The sequence below is a fragment of the Myotis daubentonii genome, chromosome 7, assembly GCF_963259705.1.
Source record: "Myotis daubentonii chromosome 7, mMyoDau2.1, whole genome shotgun sequence".
Classification (NCBI taxonomy): domain Eukaryota; kingdom Metazoa; phylum Chordata; class Mammalia; order Chiroptera; family Vespertilionidae; genus Myotis; species Myotis daubentonii.
Window position 1 is genome coordinate 58901555 of NC_081846.1, and position 20278 is coordinate 58921832.

At 40.2% G+C, this 20278-nt stretch overlaps 1 protein-coding gene across 4 annotated transcripts in view; it reads right to left on the bottom strand.

The window, feature by feature from the left end:
* GPD2 (glycerol-3-phosphate dehydrogenase 2) overlaps positions 1-20278 on the bottom strand; it is a 141025-nt gene that overhangs the window by 36596 nt on the left and 84151 nt on the right. The window lies entirely within an intron of this gene.

A 20278-nucleotide genomic window follows, 5' to 3' on the forward strand; every position in this document is an offset into this window, starting at 1 on the left:
CATACCAAACATTTAGTATAAATGGTTTATGTAAAGTTTCTTCCTTGTGATTCAGTCTGTGCAGAGCCAGAAGCACAACACAGGTAATCTGTTCCAGCTAAAAGGGCAAAGTTATAAAGAGAGAATCGATGACTGAGATGCCGCCGCCCCTCCCCACAAACATCTTATTCTAAGACCGCTGGACTAATACAACCCGCCAAGAACCTTTCCTTCAAAATGAAATCCTCTTATCAAGTGAAGAGCACATATTAAACCTCAACATGCAGAATGAAAAGTTATTTTATAAAAAAAATTAGTAGAAGGAAAGTAGGAGAAAGAAAACAACAGCGGCCTTGGGACCTGAGCTAGAAGTAGGAAGAAGGGTAGCATGTCTATCAATTTCAACTTAGCGTGACCCCGAAGCTGCTATTAGAACAGTCAGTAGGTGTATTTCATGTTTAAGAAACCAACTTTTATTAATGTAGGGCTCCTTACTTAAAATTGGAATATATTCCACAAAGTTAAATGCATACAGAATCCAAAGCAACAAAATAAAAAATCCACTAGAGCCCAGCAGGCATAGCTCAGTGGTTGAGGATCGGGCGACCTAGGAACCAGGAGGTCATGGTTGGTTTCCAGGTCAGGGCACAAGCACGGGTTGCGGACTCGATCCCCAGTGTGGGGCAGGCAAGAGGCAGCCGATCAATCTCTCTTCCTTTCTCTCTGAAATCAATAAAATAAAATAAAAAACTTTAAAAAAATTCTACTATAGATCTTCTCTTTAAAGAAATTATACATCTAAAGAGGGTGAGTACCCATCCCATCCAATCTTTCTAGTAGATGTATTCACATAACAGTGAAACACATCGCGGGCAATTCAAAAAGCCCAGGGCCTGTTAGTGCAGTGGGAAACCCTCACCCACCCAGATGCGCCTTGATGTACACACATGGCAGGTCTCCGGAAAGCCATGTGTGACTCGGCTATTTTGAATCCTGCATGAAGTCACTATTCAAAGGAACCAGACAGAAATCCCATTTATTAAATGACAGATGCCCTTGTAAAATGGTATCTCTATTACACAATCATCTGGTAATAAAACTCTCTAAGTTCTGAAAATACAAAATCTTTCTTTTAATGCCTTTTAAAATATAAAATCTCACTGGATCCGTACTCGTATAGTTCATCATGCTCTGCGGCTTCTATACTAAGAAAAGCCTCCCTAATTAGCTTTCGAATCCCAATACTTTTTTAAAAATCTTTATTATTGAAAGCATTACTTATGTCACCTTGTTTCCCCCAATGTGAGATTTTCTTTTCTAGTGGACCTATCTGATCAGACCGCATGAGGGTTAAGTTCACACTAAGTCCCAATACTTTTGAAGGTAAACAAGATCAAGCTCAGTTAAAGTGTGAGGGGGAAACCAGTTCCTTTCCTCCTTCTTTTCCACACCTGCCCTGATACCCAGCAGCACCTGCTTTGACTCGAATCAGGTACGTCACTTATTTATGAAGGGCTTCATCGTATAGCCCTCATCTGCCACATTTCCACTCCCATTATTCTCACTGCCTAGGACTATGAAATCATTTGCAAATTCCTAAACATCTGTGTTATTTCACAACTTCTTGCCTTCACCCACATTCATTCTTCTGGCTGCAGTACCATGGTGGAAGCTCTGGGCAATTCCTATTCATCTCTCATGATCTGGTTCAAGCATCTCCCCATGAAGTCTCCTTTTCTCTGCAGCCCTCCAAGGCAACGTTGCTTATTCCTTCTTCTGAGTCAACATTATAGCGTGTGCATACCTTTTTTATAATCTTTATGATACTACATTCATCCATATGTCCATCAGCTTAAAAAACAATAAGCTTTGGCAAATGCAGGGACAAATGCAGGGAACACCCAAGTGGTGAGAGAGATACAGGTGTCTCTAGTCTCACAGAACTTACATCACATTGCAATTACTGTATGATTTGCCATGTTCCCTCATTCCAGTTGTGGGAAGTCAGGAAGCTTTACTTGTTCATCTTTCTTTTTTCTTGTTAGTACCCAACACAGAACAGGTATCCAAGAGGTTTTAAGTGTAGACAAAATCCATAAATAAATAAGATTAATTTATAGCCTTAGATATATAGTCTTAATTTTTTCATAATTATATACAAATTTTATAAAATTGTCTCGTCTATATAGATTTACAGTTTTATCTCTAACTATGAATGCTTTGTCTGGTGTTAAAGAATTTCAGACCTCAATGAGTTGGTTGCAAGAAGTTTTAAGGGGAGCAGGGAAACCTAGAAATGTGTAAAATCTGAACTTAAACCCAAAGTGGGATGAAAGGAGAAATGGTTATGTATGATTCCCTCAAGACTTATCCCACAAGTTTCTCCTTACTCTGCAGGGGAAAAGCAAATCCAGTTATTATAAGCTTCTAGAAATTGATGAATACGTTGAGTTTCCTCTGGGCCCAGGAGCTCACACCTCCACCCAGAAGTTCCCTTCTTTGCAGACATTCAGCTTAATTCATTTCCCTCCTTGGATTCAGGGTAGATCTCCTCCCCTACCCACATTCAAGTCAGCCTGTACCCTGAGATACCCAGATGCTTGCAGTGTGTGCTTCCTGGGATAAGTGGGATGTCTTCACCCTTCTTAACTAAATTCCTCCTAGCCCCCCATTCCTGACATTTTGCAAGGTATCTGCATGCCTCCTGTAATTTCGTTTCTGGAGAAAAAAGTTTTTGACAAACAGTGCATGTCATTGGAATGCGCTACAACAATCTCACCTCCCCCACCCAATTGATCTGCTTATTAAGTTTGGATTTTCCAATCTGTTTCCTCAGAGCCAGGCAACATACTATTCACTAATCAGCGAATAGCTTTACGTTGGCACTTACACAAGGGCCCAGACGGGGACTGTGAAAATCTGTTTCCTACTCTTCTCCTTTTGCACTTGAAATCTTACATATGTGCACATTCTGAACTTGCAGTGCTTCTGAGAGGAAGCACAGAAGAGGTGGAACTATAACTGTTTTCCCTTGTTTAGAAAAACAAAATGTTCAATCAACCCACTGAACAGAATGTAGGTCAGCGGTGGTAGAGAAGGATTTTTGCCTTCATCCTCAATGGCCTCGCACACAGGTTAGTGGGAGATATTTGGGGTGGAAAATATTTTAGGATGCAATCATAGGATAGACCTCAAGTATAAATATTTTGGAGACATAGCAATATTGCTCTACTCAGAGGGTTTCAAAGTTTGGCAGCTAAGTTATCATGTAAAACAGTTGGAAAAAGAGAAGTAGTCATTGAAAGTGTAAACGGTATGAAGAATGAGTAAATATGAAAATCCCTAGGTAACAAATTACCTGGCATTTTCCTGGTCCTTTGGATCTAAAATTCTACAGTGCTGTGAAATTCTACATACAATCTTATTTTAATACAGCATACTTTAAAATGGGCATGCACAGTGCACAGACCTATCCATATGGACCCAGGAATTTGTACAGAAAGTCTAATTGTTAGAAAAAAACAGTCCTTGATTAAAATAACACCTGTCGAAAATTCATAGGCAGTTAAAATTGCCACAAGAAATGTTGAGAACATTCCCTTCCATCTCCCTGTGGCCTGACCCTGCTTCTGGAAGGGGGAAAAAAGGATGCATGAAAGAAAGAATACTTCCTCAAAGATTTCATCCCATTTCCAACAAAACCCACAGGGCACGCTTAATTGTCTCAGACTGACAGTGTCACAGTGACCTCTCGGGCAGCTTCTCTTAAGCAGTTAGACAAAGACGATTCAAAGGCTAACAACCCACCAAACTCAAGCTGATTTCATATAATCATTATATTTAAAATGTCCCTGTCTAATGGGAAGAGTGCCGATAGAGGCAGAGTAAAAAGGTGTGTGTGTGTAAGGAGATGACTAAATTCTGGTTTAAGTACATATGATGAATACACGTGAAGAGGAAAACAACATGAGAACCTATTTCAGAGTAAATTATGACAACAATGCATTTCCATAAGTAAATTACGGCTAGTGGCAGGGGTGAGGGAAACAGTTCAGCACCTCACAAGACATATTGGTGAGTGGCTCTGGACTTGGAATGACTGGGTCACACGTTTTGGTACTTCTCTGGGCTTCGGTGTCCTATAAAAGGAGAGGAGTTGGGTGGCCCCTCTGAAAATATACAAAAATAGCTGATCTTCAATAGCTAGCTACTCTTTTCAATACTTCAAATTTTTTCATTTCTGGTGTCTCTGACTTTGCCCCCAATATGTCTAAAAAGAGAATGGGCATTAATAAAGACCAAAAACAGGTGCTTTATAAAGTAAATCAGAAAAATAAAATCAGAAGTCATGTTCTTACATTAGATATGGAGTTACAATGCAATCGTGATTTGATTGGTCTTTATGGGCTATGTAGTACTAGTCTATTGCAAAAGTGCCCCAATTCTTCACCCCTCCTTGCAGCCATGCCCTTTGCCACGTGTCTTCACAGCGTCTTCTCCCACTCTGACTCTGGACTCAGCCATGTGAAATGGTTTGGGTCAATGGAATGTCAGTGGATGTGAGGAAAAAAAAGAAAAGGGAAGCTCTTCAAATGCTATGAAAAGGACATCCCCAGGCTGACCTGCTGGTACCAGGAGGACAATGAGAGGCATGTGGCAAGTTGCTGCAGTCATTCATTCCAGCCACGGCCATCCTATACCAGCTAGTAGACCTGAGTGCAAGTTGAGCCGAGAGCAGAAAAATCTCTGAACCAACCTAAGACAAGATCAGAAGAACCTGACTGCTCCAGTGCATTAGCAGTAACTCCTAATTGTTTTTGTGCTACTGAGGACTAAGGGTTGTTTGTTGTGTGGAATTGTGGCAACAGGTAACTTATACAAGCAATGTAACCATTTCTCTTATATACTCCCAACTGAACGATGGGTTATAGCCTCAAACTGCATTATAAGATGGCTATTTAGAACACAATTCAGCCCTAGCCAGTTTTGCTTGGTAGTTAGAGTGCTGGCCATCAAACCGAAGAGTTGTGGGTTCGATTCCCATACCTCAGTTGTAGGCTCAATCCCCAGCCCCAGTCTAGCAATGTTTCTCTCTCTGTGTCTCTCCCCTCCCCCCCCCTCTCTCTCTCTCAAAAAAAAAGGGGGGGAGGGGGCGGGGGACACACAAAAACGTACACTCAGGTGAGGATTAACAACAACCCAAAAAAAGGACACAATTCATTTTCCTGTAAAAATGCCATAAATAAAACATGGTGAGTTGATTAGTTTGTGCCACAAGAGCTATTTAGTGCATATGGTGTTTGAATAAGGGAATCGGTCATTATTCCAAAGCCTCAATGCCGACCACTCCCTCTCACTGACCCTCAATCTCCAGGCTGACCCCAGTGCCCATCCTCAAACACAACTCTGCTCTTTCACACCTCTGGCTTGTTGCTCATGTTGTCCCTACTCCACGGAACTTCTTGCCCTACCTTTACACTATCCAACTTTTCATCTTTCCTTCACCAAACCTTCCCAGACTCCAATCAGTCACAAGAGCCTTGTCTCCTCTGTGCTTCCATGGCACTTTATAAGCACATTTATTACAGCACAAACTATTTTCTCAACATTTGCATTGAACACTCATTAATTGGGCAAACATGTACTCAATGCTTTTAATGTACCACGGATTATCCTAGGAACCGGGTTTACAACAGGCACACAAATAGTCACTGCAGACTATTGGAGGTTCCTAAAAGAACAGAGAGCACCTTATTAATTTTGTTTTCACAGCACCTACCGTAGCATTTGCTACCTAGTAGATATTCAAATATTTGTTGAACAAATGAATGAATGAGTTAATGGACATGAATATGGAACATAATCACTGGTCAAATAAAGGAAATGTGCTCACGGCTGAGATATTCTAGGAACAGTCCCCAACCCCTCAGTACTACCCCCGCTAAAGACTGTGTTCTCCACGAAACCAAGGGGCTGTTGTCTGTCTACCTAGCTCCCAGACAATGGAAGCAGCATGTCTCCTATCACAAAATCTCTGGTGAAAACAGAAGCAAAAAGAGAAGGCCAGTGACAGAGTTAAGGCAAGCGTGTGGTGTATAATTAGGACAGCAAGTGGCAGATCCCTTTAACAAATATTGACCTAGTACATATTGTGAGCCAGGCACGATGCTAGGCACTAGGGCAGCCGTGGGCAAACTACGTCCCGCGGGCCGGATTTGGCCCGTTTTAAATGAATAAAACTAAAAAAAAAAATAAAAAAAAAGACCGTACCCTTTTATGTAATGATGTTTACTTTGAATTTATATTAGTTCACACAAACACTCCATCCATGCTTTTGTTCCGGCCCTCCGGTCCAGTTTAAGAACCCATTGTGGCCCTCGAGTCAAAAAGTTTGCCCACCTCTGCACTAGGGAATCCACCAAGGAGGGAGAATAGGACTACCCTGGTCTCTGAGCTATGAAACCACATGGAGAAGACATAAAAATCAACCAAAATAAAGCAGTAAGATTATTAAAAATGGCAATAATGGCAGTAAAGGAGGAATAGGTGGCAGGGGGAGCAACTCCCTGGGCCGGGGCTATATTTTAGGCAGGGCTGTTAGGGAAAGTGGTCAAGATGAGCAAGAAGTAGAGAAAATGCAAAGAAGAGAAGTCCTAACAGCAAGACCACTTTCTATCAACTGTAATCACTGCTAATTTTCAATTATATCCAAAGCTTACATGAAGCATAAACTACCAGAAATGTGACTATGGTATTAACACAACTCCAAAGTGCTGGGAAAGTGATTTTTTTTTTACTCATACTTTACTCGCCTATATTTTAAATATACTTATCAGGAATTAAATTTTTTAAATCTTCCTGGGTTAATGTACACTATTCCAGCAAATGTCTTCTAGTATAGACTGGTAAAACTCAAAACAAAAGCATAATACTCAAAGTTTATGAATTGGAGTAATTTGCTGTCACTTATCCACACTACAGTTCTCAGGAAGGGGCACGTGTTAGCACTAAGCATGTAATCATTTTTATTATTAAATACAAAGGTACAATTAAATACAGGTACAGGATGTGACCTGCATCATAATTCTGCCCCGCCTTTCTCTTTGCAATATCCTTTTCATTATCCTGGGCCTTTTGTTCCTTCATGCTTCTTTTGTTTCTCCCTAAGTTCTTGGATAAGCTATTTACAATCTAAATAATTAGCAATCAGCGTGGATCTGTGGTCTTTGACCCCATGCAAACGAAACATTGTGAAGTGCCTTCACGTGACATATTTAAGCACATAAAGCTTCTCTTCCCTCACGACTTCCCTTTCTTGAAAAGTTTTAAATGAATCTAATAAAGAGTAAGTTTTCTACTTTTCAGATACTTAGAAATCAGCTAGAGCTGAACAAATAAAAGCCACATGTAAACTGCAAACAACAGAATGTTTGGGTTTTCATCAGCTATATCTGTGCAAATGTGTTCTATGTCAGTTTACAATGGCTACCAGGACAATTCATTCTCTCTCTAGCGCAAACCAAAAGTAGGCTTTTATACTTTTAAGGACAAGGGGAAAGGAGCAATGTGACCAAAGCAATTAACTGAAATGAGGTGAAAAGTCAGAACGCATGACCCACTAGGGAGACTCTTGCAGACCATTCAGCCATGTGGCCTGAAGCCACAGGTCACCGGCCTTGGTTGTTGGTGAAATGCACAAAAGTCCCTGAGAAGCCACCTTAGCATGTCTGGCTTTGGGGGCAAAGGTCTCGCTTTACTGAAAGCTGCAGTCTGGAACATACGGCATCTGAACCCCAGGTGTTCTGCAAATGCTTGCGTTTTGTCTCTTTTACAAATATGTATTGAACGGGCTGGCTCAGTGCTCTAGGGCTCTGCGCTACAAGAGCAAGTGTATCGTCTGACTTGGAAAAGTCACGCGTTCCAAAAAGTCTCTCCACTGCCTAGCACGCGTCCTTTCTCTTGCCTCTGCAGTTTTCCTAAAACATCACCAAAGACAGTGCTCCGGCCATATCTCTGTCTCCTTCCCTCGTGTTATAGGAAGATTTGCAAGCTTCTTTCAAAGGACTGTGTACATAAGTTCAAGTCCCTTCCTCATCCCCTGGGAAACCTCACGCTAGTTGCTTTCTCTAAGGTTCTTTCCATTCATCTCTGCAGGGGGAGTAGTAATGGGATTGACATAGGTTAACATAAGGAATAAGTGAGACAGGCGATGTATGTTACAACATAACAGTTCTCAGCAAATATTAACTATCATTATTAAAATATTTAAAAATTTACTAGCAAGTCAAGACCACTTTACGCCGTAATGAAAAGATATAGTTGCCTAAAATATTTTTAAAATGTAACGAACTTTTCCTGAAAAATGTCACAATGATCTCTAATCTGTGCACTTCAGGAACACTGCTTGCTCTTTTCGTTTCTTTTTCTCTCTCTTCACTTTTCACCACTGACAAGCAAGGTATTCCTTTGCGTGCGTCACAAAGGTTAGGAAGACCGGAGAATGCTTTTCCATCCAGAGGAAAACAGCGTTGATGGGATAACAGTGTTTCAAAATATTATCATTACCAAATCTTAATCGAGGGGACTTCAGTTTTTACAAAGGAAATCAACACTTGCTATAAATTAGGAAAAGACTCACATCCTAACCCTTCAAACAGTCACTAACTGGATGTTTTTGTAATAGATAATTGTCTGGGTTTGGTTTGTTTGGTATTGCTTTCCAGCATCTGACACCCCCCTCCCCCACTTCTCTCTCTCATGCAAGCCTTGAAGATGGCAGTCTACCCCACCTGCAGGAGAAGGAAGGCGCACGGGAAAACTCAGGCCTCTAACCTGGCACCAGCAACTGGATGCTCTCAATACAGACACCAACCTAGAGACAGTGACCCAGAGCATGGGATGCAGGGAATCCAGTCTGAAGGTGGAGGCAGAGCAGCAGCAGCAACAGAAATGTCAGCAGTGGTGTTAGAACAAGCCTCGATGTACGGTCATCAGCACTAAAGTCTTCAATGGTGTTCCGTTTCTGGAACAGGATTTTGCCTGTGGCTTTAGTTGCTGCGAAACACTTTTGGTCCCTTATTTTTCATTTGTCTTCAGCGTTCCCGTATTTCTGCCTGTTGTTCAACGTCCTCTTAAAAAAAACACTTTTCTCCTTACGTCAGCCAGATTTATTTTTTTGCCTAAGACGGAAAATCTGGGCAAGCCCGGACCTCTGTGCCTCAGTTTCCTCCTTGCTTAAGCCACCGAGTGGAACTTTATCATCACTCGGGATCCTTCGGGCTCTCCCAATTTTATAAGCTGCAATCACAAAATTCCAAATAAACCAACTGAAAACTTAAGAATCTACTTCAAAGTAAACGAAGCCTTTCTGAAAGTAATACACCTTGCATAGAAGGACTGGCGAAAGCGAGTTCTTTCACTTACAAAAGACCCCTTCCAGCCCTCCTCTCCTCATTTGTGTGTGAGTGCATGCACACAACTTTTTACAAACCTGCTGGAATGGCTCAACCTGCCCCAGGGGTGATTCCGAGTGTGAGCTACATAATAAATACATGGAAGTGTGTGCTAAGGACCGGCCGGGGAATTCTAAGTGGGAGCCGCCTTTTGAGAACCTTTATCTGTTGCAGGGCCAGTCCTGTATCTTATCAAATTTCTCTCCCTAATCACGGAAAGATTCCACGCCTTATCAAACTGTTATCGAATCAGCCTGACCAGAGTCCGATGTCCTGATTGTCTGACAGAAATGTGTACGATCACGCTGACATGAACACCCGGCTAACTCCCCGCAGCCCAGGGAGAGCGCGGGCCTGGAGACTCAGCATACCCGAGATGGGGACGCAGCTACCACAGGCTGACACGCGCTTTACCCTTCAGAGCCTGCTCTTCATCCGCACGGGAGGGTTTACACCAGCTCCTCGGCCAACCTTCTAGAGCCACTGAACTAATCCAAGTACCGCATATGGGGAAGCACTTGTAAACTGGAACCATTGTAAGAATGAAGCTATTATTGCCCGACTGGCATGGCTCCATGGTTGTGCATCAGCCTATGAACCAGATCACACTTCGATTCCCAGGCCGGGCACACCCCCCGATTCCCGGGTGGGGCATGCAGGAGGCAGCCAATCAGTGATTCTCTCTCATCATTGATGTTTCTATCTCTCTGTCCTTCCTCTCTGAAATCAATTTAAAAAAACATTTTTTTAAAAGAATGAAGCTATTATGGTACATGAAAATTTCCTTCTATTAATTTACCTTCCCTCTCCCTTTGAGACAGACTTTAATCTGTTATCCAAGTCATTAACATTTCTCAGTATCAGAATAATCTCTTAGCCATCCAGATTCAATGTTTACTACGAAACATTTTGGGGGGCTTCAAACTTTAAAAGAGGCAGAAAAGTATGAATTTAATACTTTTTTCAATGCAAAACAAACCTTCAGGCTCACTTCACAAATATATTTTAACTGGTATTGTTTGAAACTACAATAACATCCAATTGCTTCTGCTCAAACTTGATATTTACTAAGCAGAATCCTGAACATAATTTGGTGATTCAAGTATGTTTGCCCTAACGGAATTTTTAAACAGCAATCGTGAGTCAACTGATCCACATGATGTTTTGTTTTTCATAAAAATTAATAAATCATTTGCAGATGACATGATACTCTACATAGAGAACCCTAAAGATTCCACCAAAAACTAATAGAACTAATAAATGAACAGCAAAGTAGCAGGATACAAAATGAATATCCAGAAATGGTTGCATTCTTTTTAAACTATACATGTATTGATTTCAGAGAGAAGAAGGGAGAGATAGAGATAGAAACATCAATGATGAGAGAGAATCATTGATTGGCTGCCTCCTGCGTGCCTGTTACTTGGGACTGAGCCCACAACCCGGGGCATGTGCCCTGACTGAGAATCAAATGGTGACCTCCTGGTTCATAGGTCAACACTCAACCACTGAGCCACAACCAGCCAGGCTGCTTAAGATTTTTATATATGTTCATAGCTCTCCTAAGAGTGTAAGTTTCCCTCTGGGCAGAGATTGCGATGGCACATTTTAAGTTATTATCTGAATAATAATTTTTAGTTCTAAGAGTTTTGGAGCCTAAAACATGGCATACCTATAAACATAATACAATGGACTTGTATTGAGTTATTGCTATGTGAATAAAAGACCCAGACCATAACAGTCTATTTGCCTTAAAAAGAGAGCAAAATTATAATATGTTACGCCATTAAAATATAACTTTAAATACAGCATATTAATCTTCAGCTTCACACATGTCTCCAACTTCCGAGGAGCCCTGCACAAACACGCTTTTGTAAAACAACCTCACAGCACTTTGATGTGACCGTATGTTCATTAAAAGGAAGTATTACTACATACATACATAAGGTACATAATGAATTCAGTATGTGTCTAGAGTTGGCTAATGCCATTAAAGTACATGCCAAAAGCACAGACTATAAATCAAAATGCGATTTGTCAAAGTAAGGTCTTAATATGATACAGGTTAGAAATAAATAAATAAACCAATAACGTTCTGAGATGGGATTAGTGAGGAGAGAGCTAAGCCCAAACTGAGACCAGGTTGCAACTGACATCCCTTTGTTCTATCTATAGCTTTGGCTACTCCTCTCTCTCTTGCACCTGGATAAGTACAAAATTAGCATGCACCAGGCATCCTTCACTCCCCCAAGGATTTATATCTCTAATGCCATTTTAAAGACTGATATTCTTTCCAAAATGTTGACATAAACCAGTTGGGCAATTACAGATTTTTTAAAAGCCCACATTACTAAAGTTTATAAAAATCTAGATTATTCTTTTTAAAAAAAAAAAGTGTGGAAAACACTTAACATTAACTTATTAATTCACTTCCAAATTGAGGAAGATTTCACAGCAGACAGAAAAATAAAAAGGCTAAGCTAACTATCAAAAAATAAGAATATCTAGTCAGTGGACACTGGAGTTGTCCAGGAAACGTGAGCAATGAGAGGATACTGCTCCGTGTCATACCTTCCTTTTTCCGGTGCCGTTACCTCTCTTTCAGGCTGGGCTCTTTCAAATTAGCATTAAATCTCATCCAAAACACTTCCTACTAGTCACCCAAATATGTTCCCTAGGTTCTGAGTTCCCTGTATTAAATGCTGTTTTCATTCACTGGATGCCCACTGCCTACAGAGTTCAAAATAAACTCTTTATAGTGTGGCATGGCTGACCCTCAATAATCCGGGTCCTGTTTGCTATTCCCACCTCTCCACCCCCTCTGCTCAAGGTCTATCTATAACTGCTTCTATGTTCCATGTGCTTGCTTGCCTCTGGCCACAATGTTCCCTTCCACACTCTCTCCAATGACTCCACCTGGCTGTCCTATTCATTCTTACAATTCAGCAAAGTATTACATACTTAGGAAGCTTTTCTAGGTGTGTGCCTCTCACAGAACTCCCACCGTTACTGAAAGTCATTGGTCTGCTTTATGACTCAAATAACTTTTTGAGGAAAGGTAACATTATATTAGTCTGTGCATCTCCAAGACAGATCACATGAACTGTATGCACGGTGCTAACATATGGTACTGAAGAGATAAATAAATAAATAAAATTGCTAGTTATATTTTTTTGAAAACTAAGAATATTATCCCATCTAGAAAGATATGAAACTACAAATTAATTCATCTTGCTATGCAAAGTGTTGCTTCCTTTATAATCATTCCAAACTTCCCAAGACTAATACATAAAGGTCAATTTGAAAAAGAATTGAGCACAGAGCTATAGAAAATAAACCCTTAGGAAGTATTAACATTCATAATTAGAGTCTACACAATCGAGGCAATATATAACCTATGCCTAGACCTCTATTAGGTACACTTCAATGCAGAAGTAATGCATATCAACGTTTAGTCAACTTCCTCCCGAGAATCATACAACAGGAAGTTCAGCAGTGTTTACATCCCGGGACTTTTCACAAGCTTTGGGAGGGTAGATTTAACAAAACCAACACCGGGGTTAAGATCCACACTTGAGTTCCTGCTGACAGAATCAGCCTCTTTAATGGACTAAAAGACTGGAAGGTGAAACACCGGCCGGGAGAGAAGCCCTATAGTTTGGGGAGCAGCAACTTCGGCAAAAATATGAAACTAAAATGCAATTCCTGCTTTCAAACCATTCTCCAGCCTTCCTTCAGATCCCACACCTCCTGAGCTGATGAGGAAAAAATAAGACTGCTCAGCCTTTCCCTACTTCCTTTTCAGAGATTAAGCAAATCTATGCAGGCAGAGACCATCGGGATCTAGCCAAGGCCTCCTCAATGCTACAATGGCTGCTGCTTCTTCAACCCTGGGAAACATCCCTTCCAGTAGAGGGAGAGGATCCATTTAAGCATCAGAGGTGGCAATCCCCGCCCCCCCACCCCACCCCTAGGCTGACTGTAGGTGTCCCACACTGAAGGAGCAGCTCTAGCACACAGACTCCAAACTGACAAAGATGCTACAGCTCCTTCTCATCGTGATTGAGCGTGGAAAACTTTATGGCAACTTGCTTTAATGTGGATCTGTCCAATACTAGAAAAGGCAAGATTTGTATATCAAATACAGGTGGTAGAGTGGAAATCAGAGATTGTTTTCCCCAATCTGTCTATTACTCACTAGCCTTCTAATTCCTGTTGTTTTGTTGGTTATGATCAACTAGTAACTGCTGTTGCAGCCAGCAGAATCCTATATAATAAAGATGTAATATGCAAATGGTTGTTATGCCAAGAAGCGAAATGACCAACCGCATAAGGACTGGATCACAGATCAGCAGGAGGGTGGGGCGGAGAGCTACAGGAGCTGAGCGGGCAGGGCAGCAGGGCAGCAAGCTATAGGGGAGGTGGGGAGGGGGGGAGAGGGGAAGGGGGAGCTACAGGAGGGCAGGGCGGCGGGTGGAGAGCTACTGGAGGGCGGGCAGCAAGCTACAGGCGCACAGATTCCTGCTTAGGGCTACTAGTAACAAGAGAGTTGATAGGGTCAGGCCCTCTGGTGTCTCTAGAATTTCAAGTTCAGTATCTGTGGAAAATGGCTAAAATGCCAAAATTCGAAGAGAATTAAGAAAGGAAAATAGTCTGCAGTTTGTAGCTCAAATAATACTTGAATTGAGGGAAGGGTACTTACTCCAAATCCGATCTAGAGGGGCAGAGGCAGGGGAGGGGGAGGTTCGGTCATAGACAACCACCCAGCACACAGAAGGCCCTCAACAACAATTAGAGGCAGTCAAGGGCTTGCAGAATAGAGATACTTACTAGTAATAACCAATAGGGGAGAAGCTAAGTTTCAGACAAATGTTGTCTAATTCAAATGTATGGGGTGAGTTACTTCTATTCAGATTTGAGGTGGAGTGAGGAAAAGAGATGGTCAGATGTAACAAATTTAAAAAATTAATCTTTAGTGGATGAGGTATTTAATTGTTTCTAGGTATTTATATACTTCAAATATTTAATATTGTATGTTTGTTTCATTATGTTTATGTTAATCACGTTTATGCTTACCTTCTTTTAAATAGGGTTTTTTGCTACCTAAATAAAAAAATATATATATACTTGAATGGAGAAATATGTTTTTCTCTCTATTCATACTTAGGATCATGAAGGTGATTCATAAAGATCATGAAGACACCAGTTTTACCCAAAAATGTGACAAGTAGAAGACAGAGGAAAAATGTAAAAATATATATTAATCTTACTTTACACAATACTTTTTTCTTGTTACTAGCATATACTATTGTGTGTGTGTTTTTAATGCTGCTTGAAGAGACAACTGCTAAAAAAGAAAATCTGAATTTATTTCATTCCCTTAAGGGGGTGATAGTGAATTTATCCAATTTGTAAATCCTTGTAATGATCATGTATTTGTACCCCTTATTCTACCAAAACAGCTTGAGGTAGCTACTGAGGCAAAGGCGTTGCACAGAGAAATTATCGAAAGAGCAAGAGCAGCCCTGGGAGCCTGGTCTCAGCGCGCTTTCAGCCAGGCTTTGTCCTGTGAGGGGAAGTGATACTGCATGAACCGCATGTCCATTCACTGCTGCATCCATCAGGTTAAAGTTAGAAGGATCTAAAACTCGCGGGAATATGGAGCTTCTGGTTTACTGAGAGCCTTTGATGCTACCTATCCCTAGTTAATTCGGAGTAATATATTAATCATTACTGACATAAAGTACAAGTTATTTGATTTTGTTCTTAATCTGATGGTTGTTCATCTAATTCTTATGTGTGTGTTTTTTTATCATGCTCTGCTCAAAAGACGTGTTCTTCTTAATAGGTAGCAAATTACAGATTGGTAGCAGTTTTTCCAGAATGCAAGAATACCTATTTGGTTTTGGATAGTAAAGGAGCAGCAGCTATATAAGTTGTGTGGGAAGTCAGTTAGGATGTGTGTGTTTTTAACAGGCAGAACTGAGTTGCTGTTTTTTAAAGTAGGTGTTGTGTGGTTCACATTTTCTGTGGGCAGATATGATGGTCTAAGCCTGTGGTTGGCAAACTGCGGCTCGCGAGCCACATGCGGCTCTTTGGCCCCTTGAGTGTGGCTCTTCCACAAAATACCACGTGCAGGTGCGCATGTACAGTGCAGTTGCCTATTTGTGGCCCATGCGCAGAAGTTGGTATTTTGTGGAAGAGCCACACTCAAGGGGCCAAAGAGCCGCATGTGGCTCGTGAGCCGCAGTTTGCCGACCACTGGTCTAAGCAGTGTTTTCTTAATATGACGTGTGATATGAGTAAATATTAATAGTCATAATGAAACCATTTTGAAATTCACAGTCTAAAATAGTGGCCTATTTGGTTCCAGAGGATAGAAGCTACCAAGGTGTTAGGTCTATTTATAAGAACTATGAACCAACACCTTTTCTTCACTGTTTTTCCATGTAACATTACCAAGGTTTGGTTGTGGAACAGATATTGAAACCACAGTGTGGCGCTTTTTTATCCAAGAGATGTTTGTATTACTACTATTTCCTGTGAGGTGAGACACCAGCCTGGAATTCCATACCACTAAGAAAGCTGCTGCGTGGTGTACACAAAACTCCAAATGGATTTGACGACTGTTGTTGTTTTTCTCTGTTTCTTCCTTTTCAAAAAATTTTATCTGAGCACAGACTCTCAATCCCTCAAAAGGATGTGAGAAAACACACTAGATTGGATAAGATCAGTGGGCACCTAGAGAGTCTGCCAACAGATACATGAGGCATTATATTGTCACTCAATCAAGTAGCAAGAGAATCGGTTCCTAAAGAAAGCCTTCTAGCTTTTTATTTCCTATTTCCCACATTCCAGTGGCAAATATTTCCCACTCCCTTCTTTTCCAAATGTGACCCATGGGATCAAATTTCCGAAGAAAAGCTACTTTGAGACAAACACGTTGAATAGTTCTACCTTAAGCGTCAGTGTGCACCACATTTAGATATGGCTTATAGTTCTTGGGCATGTGTTTTCCTAATGTCTCTGAAACAAAAGCTTAAAATCCCTCAACATTTTAAACCCTGGCTGTTAGCTATAATTAATTAGTTTCATGTCTAATATGTTTAAATGTACCATTAATATAAAAATAAAATTTTACTAAGTATATAATTGTATGCATTAATGTAAAACAGACCCATCTTTTTTAAAAATCATTATAATTAACATGAGCATTTAGTTTGACTAGGCAGATTGCCGTTCAACACAAGCAGATGATATGAACTAGGTTTCAGCAAATTTAAACAAATCAGAACATGTTTTATATAATGATAAAATTATGGATTTGCAACTCACAGCCTAATTTTAAAGTCTATATAATAAAAGTAGTGGCCCTAGCCAGTTTGGCTCAGTGGATAGAGCGTCAGCCTGCGGACTGAAAGGTCCTGGGTTCAATTCCGGTCAAGGGCTCATGCCTGGGTTGCAGGCTCGAACCCCAGTAGCGTGCGTGCAGGAGGCAGCTGATCAATGATTCTCCATCATCATTAATATTTCTATCCCTCTATCCCTCTCCCTATTTCTCTAAAATCAATAACAATATGTTTTAAAATAAAAAAACAAATAAAAATAAATAAATATAGTGGATGTGCCATTGTTTTGTAGTGTCCAAAGAAAGAAAGATTGTATTTTCATTTATAAGAAGAAAAATAACTTGAAAATATGGTTTATTGATGGCTAAGGCTGTACTAATGGATATATATTGATCCATGCAGCTAACAGCAATAAAATTTAATCCTGTAGAATTTGGGTCTTGTATGCTTTTTAAATTCACCTTTTTAAAACTTTGTGGTTCCTTATACTACTATGGAATAAAATACCCACCATTAGCTGGGGGGGAAAACCAAGGCACTAATATTATCTAAGAAATGGTAAAGGGAGCAAACATAATTATACATATAATATACAGATATGCATACATATACATACATACAATGAAAAGATATACCAAAATTCTTAAAAAACAAAAACCTTACATTTAAGAAGAAGGGAATATGGTGGAGGGCATAGGGAGAGAAGCTAACCTTATTTGAATAGTGTTTATATTTATTTTTACCTTGAAACTCTGTACTTTACATAATTATTATGCAAGAGCACAGCTTAAAAAAAATAAATTCCTTCCTGACCAGCATGGCTCAGTGGTTGAGCATCAAGCTATGAACCAGGAAGTCTCAGTTTGATCCCAGTCAGGGCACATGCCCGGGTTGTGGGCTCAATCCCATGTGGGGCATGCAGGAGGCAGCCAATCAATGATTCTGTCTCATCATTGATGTTTCTATCTCTCTCTCTCTCTCCCTTCTCCCTTTCTCTCTGAAATTAAAAAAAAAGTAATAAATAAATTCTTAATGATCTAAAGCAAAATTAAACTGATTTATTATACTGAGTTAGTGACATAAAAACACTAATAGGAACTATGTCAAGTAGCTTTAAAATACAGTAATCTGTCTACATATCCTCATTGGCAGGCATATACTCTAAGAACAACAACAAAAATCTTAAACTGCTTTCAGTGATTTTTTTAGAGATAATGACTGATGAGGTTAAATAAAAGGCATCTACTCCTGAATTTAAAGTGGAATTATGTCTAAGAATTCATCATGTTTTCTTTTACTTCTTTTTTTTTAAATCCTCACCCAAGGATATGTACTAGAAAGAGGAAGAGCGAAAGAAGAGAGAAGCATCACTGTGAGAGAGAAACATCAATCAGGTGCCCTGACTGGGATTGAATCCAAAACATGGGTATGTGCTCTGGCCAGGAATCAGACCGGTACCTTTAATGGTGTAGGGAGCAATGCTCCAACCAACCGAGCCGCCCCTCCAGGGGATGTTTTTCTTCTTTAAACAAAACATTTTTCTTATTTTTTTCTACTCTAAGGCCTAGAAATAATGACCAATGAGTAGCAATGAACATCCATAGCAAAGAGATTATGGTCTCTGATTAGCATCTCGCACAGGAAGGAATCACAGCTTGTTGAAGAAACGGTTGCTTCTAAGTCTAGGGCAGGAAAGTTTCAAGAAGAGCCTGAATATAACTTGTGATACCAGATAACACAGAAGTCATCATCCACCACTGACAGCGTATTAAAAGGGCCAACCTGAGGAGGTGCCCAGAGGCCAGAGATAGGACAGTTTGAACATCAATATGTAAGGAATTGACACACATCAAATATGTTTGATATCATGAGTGTAGTTGGTAGTCAAAAAAATTTCTCATAACGTTTGGAGAATACAGGAACACCAACTCTTTATTTTTAAAAACTAGCAATTAATGGAAAAACTCAAGCATTTATCCAGACATGTTATACAAAATGTAACAAGGTAGGCAAAGAATTGATGCAGGAACATTATAACAAATACAACATATAAATAAAGAAGGAAAGAGAGTTAGGAAAATACCATGTTGTAGCCTCTTAACCTCTAATGAAATACTATTAATTGATGTAGGCAATGATTATAATGACTGATTTTTTTTTATAGATTTTATTGATTTTTCACAGAGAGGAAGGGAGAGGAATAGAGAGTTAGAAACATCGATGAGAGAGAAACATCGATCAGCTGCCTCCTGCACATCCCCCACTGGGGATGTGCCCGCAACCAAGGTACATGCCCTTGACCGGAATCAAACCTGGGACCTTTCAGTCCACAGGCTGACGCTCTATCCACTGAGCCAAATCGGTTACGGCTGATTTTTTTTTTTTTTAAAAAAAAGACAGAAAGTCACACCAATACCTATAAAGCGTTTTTGATAAAACAATTTGAGATCCAGCCTCCTTGTAGTTAGCCACCAAAGATGTCTCCCATCTCTCCCCAATAAACTATGCCTTGTGGTAGAAGTGACACTATAACTCCCAAGGCCAGAAGAAGACTTGCATTTAAGCCTTGGTCTCTTGGTACACTCATCGGGGTAAGCCAGCTACGACATAAAGTCTGACTACGTACAAGTCCAGCCTGGCCATGTAGAAAAGCCCCAGTGAGAAAGATGCGGAGCTAGCCCCAAGCTGTTCCAGCCTTCTCAGCCCAGGAGCTAGACATTTAAGAAAAACTCTGGCCTCAGCTGCCAGCTTACTGCAACCATAGAAGGATCTGAGTGAGAAACCACTGGCGTTTGAAGCCACTAAGTTTGAATTGACATATATGAACCTTAAATAAGATTTTGGTTTTTTTATAGCTTGATTTTTATTTTATTTTATTTAGTCAGGAGCTGATTAAGGTTATAAGACTACAGGGAGACATATGTACATGACCTGATATTAAGAAATTATTGTAGCCGAAACCGGTTTGGCTCAGTGGATAGAGCGTCAGCCTGCGGACTGAGAGGTCCCGGGTTCAATTCCGGTCAAGGGCATGTGACTGGGTTGCGGGCACATCCCCGGTGGGGGATGTGCAGGAGGCAGCTGATCGATATCTCTCTCATCGATGTTTCTAACTCTCTCTATCTCTCTCCCTTCCTCTCTGTGAAAAATCAATAAAATATATTTAAAAAAAAAAAAAGAAAGAAATTATTGTAAAAAAAAAACAACACGAAATTATTGTCAAACATCTTAGATGTGGTTGTATTTTAAAGAACAAATGTCCTTTAAAGATACAAAGTAAAATATTCATGGATGAAATATCTGGGGGCAGTAGGAAGTAGCTAGGAGTATAGATGAAGGTAAGCCATGAGATTTTGTGTTGAAATGAAAAGTTCATTTTATTAATCTCATTACATTTGCAGTTTTTTGTTAAAGTACATAACAGACTTCAAGAAGCCATGATGTTATAATCCATACTTTGTAAAAACTCTTTCTTTCTAGCCAAGAAAAAAATCACTT